The sequence below is a fragment of the Chiloscyllium plagiosum genome, chromosome 18 (assembly GCF_004010195.1).
Source record: "Chiloscyllium plagiosum isolate BGI_BamShark_2017 chromosome 18, ASM401019v2, whole genome shotgun sequence".
In the NCBI taxonomy this organism is placed as follows: domain Eukaryota; kingdom Metazoa; phylum Chordata; class Chondrichthyes; order Orectolobiformes; family Hemiscylliidae; genus Chiloscyllium; species Chiloscyllium plagiosum.
Genome location: NC_057727.1, coordinates 19,456,447 through 19,464,124, shown reverse-complemented (window position 1 = coordinate 19,464,124; position 7,678 = coordinate 19,456,447).

Genomic DNA, 7,678 nt, shown 5'->3' with positions numbered 1-7,678 from the left:
AGGCCCGGACCAGATTTGTCCTCGGCTGCTTTGGGAAATGAGAAATGCAATTGCTTTGCCACTTGCGAATATCTTTGCATCCTCGCTCTCCACTGGAGTCGTACTTGAGGACTGGAGAGAGGCAAATGTAATTCCTCTCTTCAAGAAAGGAAATAGGGAAATCCCTGGCAATTACAGACCAGTAAGTCTCACGTCTGTCATCTGCAAGGTGTTAGAAAGGATTCTGAGGGATAGGATTTATGACCATCTGGAAGAGCATGTCAACACGGCTTTGTGAGGGGCAGGTCATGCCTCACAAACCTTATCGAGTTCTTTGAGGATGTGACTAGAAAAGTTGATGAGGGTCGAGCTGTGGATGTGGTGTATATGGACTTTAGCAAGGCATTTGATAAGGTTCACCCTGGTAGGCTCATTCAGAAGGTCAGGAGGAATGGGATACAGGGGAACTTAGCTGTCTGGATACAGAATTGGCTGGCCAACAGAAGACAGTGAGTGGTACTAGAAGAAAAATATTCTGCCTGGAAGTCTGGTGAGTGGTGTTCCACAGGGCTCTGTCCTTGGGCCTCTACTGTTTGTAATTTTTATTAATGACTTGGATGAGGGGATTGAAGGATGGGTCAGCAAGTTTGCAGACAACACAAAAGGTTGGAGGTGTCGTTGACAGTATAGAGGGCTGTTGTAGGCTGCAGCGGGACATTGACAGGATGCAGAGATGGGCTGAGGAGTGGCAGATAGAGTTCAACCTGGATAAATGCGAGGTGATGCATTTTAGAAGATCGAATTTGAAAGCTGAGTACAGGATTAAGGATAGGATTCTTGGCAGTGTGGAGGAACAGAGGCATCTTGGGGTGCAGGTACATAGATCCCTTAAAATGGCCACCCAAGTGGACAGGGTTGTTAAGAAAGCATATGGTGTTTTGGCTTTCATTAACAGGGGGATTGAGTTTAAGAGTCATGAGATCTTGTTGCAGCTCTATAAAACTTTGGTTAGACCGCACTTGGAATACTGTGTCCAGTTCTGGTCGCCCTATTATAGGAAAGATATGGATGCTTTGGAGCAGGTTCAGAGGAGGTTTACCAGGATGCTGCCTGGACTGGAGGACTTATCTTATGAAGAGAGTTTGACTGAGCTTGGACTTTTTTCATTGGAGAAAAGGAGGAGGAGAGGCGACCTAATTGAGGTATACAAGATAATGAGAGGCATAGATAGAGTCGATAGCCAGAGACTATTCCCCAGGGCAGAAATGACTAACACGAGGGGTTATAGTTTTAAGCTGGTTGGAGGAAAGTATAGAGGGGATGTCAGAGGCGGGTTCTTTACACAGAGAGTTGTGAGAGCATGGAATGCATTGCCAGCAGCAGTTGTGGAAGCAAGGTCATTGGGGACATTTAAGAGACATGCATATGGTCACAGAAATCTGAGGGTGCATACATGAGGATCAGTGGTCAGCACAACATCGTGGGCTGAAGGGCCTGTTCTGTGCTGTACTGTTCTATGTTCTATGATAGCCTCTGTGAGAAGAAATTCCTCTTCATCTCTGTCATAAATGTGTGACCCCTTACACCGAGATTATACCGTCCGTTGCTATACTCTGCACAGGGATAAGCAACCTTTCTGCAACTGCCTTGTCATGTCCCCTAAGAATCTTGAATATTTCTGTAGTGATTATAATAAGGTTAGCCAGAAGGACAGGATAGAGTAGGAGTTCCCTGATTTGGGCTGTTAATCTGGTACAATCAGAGAGCCCCAGATGGCACATAAAATGATGAAGGGCTTTTGCCCAAAACGTTGATTTTCCTGCTCCTCAGATGCTGCCTGACCTGCTGTGCTTTTTCAGCACCACTCTGATCTAAACTCTGGTTTCCAGCATCTGCAGTCCTCACTTTTGCTTACATAAAATGAGTGTCAGACACTCTGAGAGCTGGCTCTAAGGGAGCTGGACCAGTGTTAAGGACTTTCCATGTATAAATGAAGGGTGACTTGGTGAAAGGATACCAACCTCTGTGAAGTTATTTCAGTTTCACTAAGGTGGCCTCAGCAATCTTCTACATTCCAAAGAGTACAGGCCAAATCTATCCAACCTCTCCTCCTAAGACATTCCCTCCATACCTTATAATCAGTTAATGATTCTCCTCTGGACTGTCTCCAATGCCTGCATATCTTTCCTTACTTAAGGATCCAAAAACTGTTTACAGTATTCCCGTTGTGGTCTGACATAGGTCTTGCATAGTTTTAATTAAACCTCGTCACTTTTATATTCCATTCTTTTGAAATATAGGCCAACATTCCATTTGCCTTCCCTATTACTACTGAACTTGGATGCTATCTTATTTGTTATTCATGGACAAGAAATCCTGATCATTCTCTTCTGTAGCTTTCTACAGTCTTGCCCCAGTTAAGCAATCATCTCCTCTACTCTTCCTTCCAGTGCGTAACCTCATATTTCCCCACATTATATTCAATTTTCTAAGTGTTTGTCTACTCACTTAAGCTTTCTGTATGTTTCTTCAGACTCTGTGCCATCCTCACCACATGCCTTCCCACCCATTTTTGTATCTTCTGCAAACTTGGCTATAGTATATTCACTTTCTCATCCAAGGCATTATTGTCAATAATTGTGGCACCGGTGCTGATCCCTGTGGCACATCACAATTTCCAGGTTGCTGTACTAAATGCCTCCTTTATCCCAAATTTCTGTCTTCTATTAGTTAGCCAATTTTCTATCCATGTTAATAATGACCTCTAACACCATGAGCTTTTACTAAATAAATAGACTAATGTATGGTACCTTATCATACTCCTTCTGAACATAACTTAAATAATGCATCCACAGCTCCCCCTTTATCAATTTGGCTTGTTACCTCTTAATTCTAGTAAATTTGTCAGGTACAATTTTCCCTTCATGAAGCCATGTTGACACTCCTTGATCATATTATGCATTTTTAAATGCTCTGCTATTACATCCTGTATAACAGATGTTGACAATTTCCCAATAAGATGTTAACTGGCCTATTTTAATTTAACCTGTTTTTTTGTCTCCTCTTTTCAAATAAAGGTGTTACATTGGCAGTATTCCAATCCTCCAAGACTTTTCCAGAATCAAAGGATTCCTGGAAGGTTATTATCAGTGCATCCACTAGCTCAGTAGCTACTTCCTTTAATATCCTAGGAAGTATCTCATCAGGTGCAGGGAACTTATAAGTCTTTAGTCTCATTAGTTTCCCTAGTACTTTTTCTTAAGTGATAGTTATGTATTTTCTGCTTTTTTGTCCGTTCCCATAATTACATTTAACCTTACTAAATTATGGTTACCTATAATTCCCCACCCCACCCCTGCTGACACCTTTACCACTTTCCAGCCTTTCTTCCTAAAATTAGATCCAGCACCACTCGCTCTCTTATCAGCCTGTGTGCTGACTGAGAAAGCTCTCCTTAATACATTTTAAGAATTCTGCTCCCTCGAAGCCTTTCACATTTTGTCTATTCTAGTCAATATTGAAGAATTTGAAATTTCCTTATAATTAGTTTATTATTTTTACACTTCTCTGAATTTGCCTCCAACCTATCTATCTCTCCCTAAGTAGGGGTCTTTAATACACTCCAAGAAATGTGATTGCCCTCTTTTTCATAAAACCATTGAATTATGCAGTACAGAAGAGGCTGGGGAGTTAGAGTCCATGCAGAAGGTGGTAGGTCGAGTCTATGCTGATGCCGTAAATCAAGTTCATGCCGAGGCCAGGGATTCAAGTCCACACTGAGGCCAGGTGTCTGCGCTAGTTTTCACCCTGGAGATTGCCGATGCCACCTGAGGACGGAAGGTAATAGTAGAAGGAATAAAAAATGTGAAAAGAGAGATTAAGAAATGGATAGAGCATATGAGCTCCAGCCCAGGAGACCTACTCCTCCACCATCATAGACAGCTACATCCATCCATTTTGCAGTTATCCTTTCATTAGAATTTGAGACTAGATTTGCTGATTTCTCATAGCGTGAAATACAATAATTTCAATTGGTGGGTTATCATAATTGGTCCATGATTTCCTGATTCATGATCACTAAATGTCAGATACCTTGCCCTATGCACAGATCTAGAAAATCTGCCCTTTGAACTTCTCTTCTAAATGAATGCATTGACTGCAGTTTGGATAAAGTGGCTCAGATTTCAATACCATTCTTTCCTATGGTTACATTATTGGTGAAAGCATTGTAACTGTAATAGGATATGACGGATGTGTTCTTTGAACTTAAAGAAAAAGCCTAGTTTGACATACTTCCAGATGAAAAGCAAATACAAACTAAAGAGATCATAGGTTTATTGTGGATTTGTGGCTATTCATGGTGTTATGTTCCAAGAAGGACCAGGAGGCCAAGGGGTAAATCAGCAGGAGCTTTATCATGGAATTATTTATTCTCCAGGTAGCAAGGTTGGACTAAACTGATTTCTGCCCAAAGTGCCCATCTGTACAGTGTTCAGCCTGTGCTGAAATGATGGCTGATACCCACTTCTTGCCTGTAGTGTAGTTCCTTGCCAACACTTCATGACCTTTTTGGAAAAAGTCACCTTTGGCCTTGTTTTCTTGTTAGAAAACATGATCCTGTTGTTTCTTGTCATAGATATTTTCAGCAAATCAAATGCTGCACACAATTGATGCTTTATCATGAGCAATGCTGGAGGATTTAAGAGTCGTCAAGTGGATTGTGTTCTGGTATGTTGGCTTATGGTCAGTGATCCCTCTTCTTGAGTTATGTTTGAGAAATATTACACTGTGTGAACAAACCTTTTGTAGAAGGGTGAAAAGGAGATGATCAGAATGTTGAATTCAGTTGCTCTTTAAATAATCTATAAACTCTAGTGATATAAACTGTGAACCATTATCAATTTGTGGACCACGAGCAAGTTGTTCTGAACAACCAAACCTCGCAAAGACCTCCCCCAATTTTTCAATGATTTTTCTCCAAAGGTGTCATCTTCATGATGGCAACTTCAGGCCTTTTAGTAGTCAACCACTATGATTAGATTACTTACAGTGTGGAAACAGGCCCTTCGGCCCAACAAGTCCACACCGATCCTCCAAAGAGCAACCCACCCCTACATTTACCTCTTCACCTAACAGTACAGGCAATTTAGCATGGCCAATTCACCTAACCTGCACACCTTTGGACTGTGGGAGGAAACCGGAGCACCCGGAAGAAATCCACGCAGACACAGGGAGAATGTGTAAACTCCACACAGACAGTTGCCCGAGGCGGGAATTGAACCCGGGTCTCTGGCGCTGTGAGGCAGCAGTGCTAACCACTGTGCCACCATGCCGACCTCAAAAACCTATGAAACCTTTCAAAAAGTAGCTTTATGGATTCTTTGCTATGGCCTTTCTGGTCTTTTCCATGGTGTAATGGTGCTAACGGAGGTAGATTGTGAATTCTCATGCAAGTTGCACAAATTCCTGCCTTGGTTTTGAGGCCTGGCAACCAAAAATAGTTATCTCTTTCATCCAGACAATGTCAGAGTGATCTTCATGTCTTTGATTTAACACTTGTTTCCTTAGCTCTGGTAGAATGATGACTATTATTCTCCACAGGATTCAACCTGCGTGGTTATTTCTATCTTCATGTGACATTTGGTTTCAGTTCTAGGGTCATTTCTATGATCTTGTCGCAAAGTACCAGGTCTATCACTTTTGATAGTAGCAGATCATTTCTAATGTATTTCTTAACTTGTCCTGCTGGCACTGGAGTCATATCTACTTGTCTGAAGTAGAATATGTTTACATAAGGACTGTGCTATTTCCTGTCTAAAATGACTGACATCATCATTAGATCACATGATCAGACTGTTAAAGTGACAGAGTACCATACTTGCACAAATAAACAACACATGGTCTGAAGTAGAATGCATTTGAATCCCCATCCTGACTTGAAAATATATCACTGTTCCTTCAGGGTCAGTTGGTGAAAACTCTACAATTCCCTCATTAATGGCAACACGGGTGTATGAACACCAAATGGACAGTGGCAGTTCAAGAAGCTTGCTGAATGCTGTAAGTTTTCAAATGATGATATCTACACCATCATAATCCTTTTCCTGAGCAAGTCCTGCCATTAGTCTGTCACATTTCTGTGTGGCACTTGATGCAGAGCTTTCCCTAAAACAGATGGCTGACACTCTTGCATGCTCCAATCAATTTCACAATACTTTCGTAACTTTCTTAATATAAATTGCAAAGTACGGAAATTACCAATAGACAACAACTACATTGCCTGCAACTAAACGTAAAGTGTTTATAATCTGATTGCTTCCCTGTCTTATTTTGAACCATATTCATGGGCCATTTGGTTTGAATGCTTTCATAGTTCATTATTTCAATAGTTAGCACAAATGTACTCTCACTCTTGTCCTTGTAACAATCTCACTTGCACTCTTACAATCACAACCCACATTATTTTTTTTCAAGTTCATGATTACAATGCAAGATTATAATAGTTTGAACAATTCTTCATTTTCTAATGCAGCATTTTATCTTTGCAGAACAACCTTGAGACCTATTTTCTCATTACTTCATGCATTCAAATATGACCTCCAGCAACATAGAGCTAACAAACTGTTCACAGCAGCAACATTTAGATATCTTTTCCTTCATAGATTCAAACTGATCTGTTGAATATATTCATCAGTTTTAGATTTTTGTTTCAGGCTTCCCATGTTTACAGTTTTTGTGCAAGCTTTTTAAAGATCAAGGTTGTCAGCTGGGAAAGCCTTGCAGCTGATCATATGAGATGGTAAGCAGCAATACATGGTGGTATCAGACTCAACCAACACAAACATACAGATTTCATAAAAAAAAGAGATGACAGGAGCAGCAATACAGAGGTAATAGCTTTGGATTACTACTTTTTGGACTTCTACCTTTATTTCTTTATTCTTCTAATTTATACCGAAGATTTTGTACCTAGGTATCTTTGAACCTAGCTTTATTAGGACTGTAATACTGATCTTTTAACCTTATATTTTCATTTTTTTAATTCATACTTAAGATTTAGTACCCAGGTATCCCTATACTTAAGATGGTGCTGGAAACGGTGACATTGTACACAATTCACTGTACCTCTGTATTTAGGTGCATGTGACAACAAACCTAATTCTAATTTTAGTACAATATATATGTATTTGCATTGGAATTAATTCAGAGAGAGTTCATCAGGCTGATGCTTGGAATTAAGTAATTGTCTGATGAAGAAAGTGTTGTACCAACGCGCCAGTTAATTACATTGTATAAGCCATTTCTCACAAAGAAGTTTGCTGCCAACATCCTCTTTAAAGGTAGATAGTTACTGGGCTGTTTGGTCTTATGTGGCAACGGACAGCACTTCCTCTTCTAACTAGAAGAATCTCTTGTAGTTGACAAGACATAGTTTAATGTATGTTTCCAATGAGTTAGTTTCCCTTGGTATGGTACACATTGATTCAGCAATTTCAAGGAGGGCCAGATATTAACTCTTACTCTTTTGAGATCCTAAACTGTTGTTTCCACAAGTCCATGTCATCATACACAGAAGGAACAAAATCAGTAAAACATACAAATGACACATACTACTCTTGTGCACCTTGAAATAGAGCTCCAGTAATATTTTTCATTTAAACCTTTCTTTTCTCTGGTTTATAGATGGTGCTTATGCCAC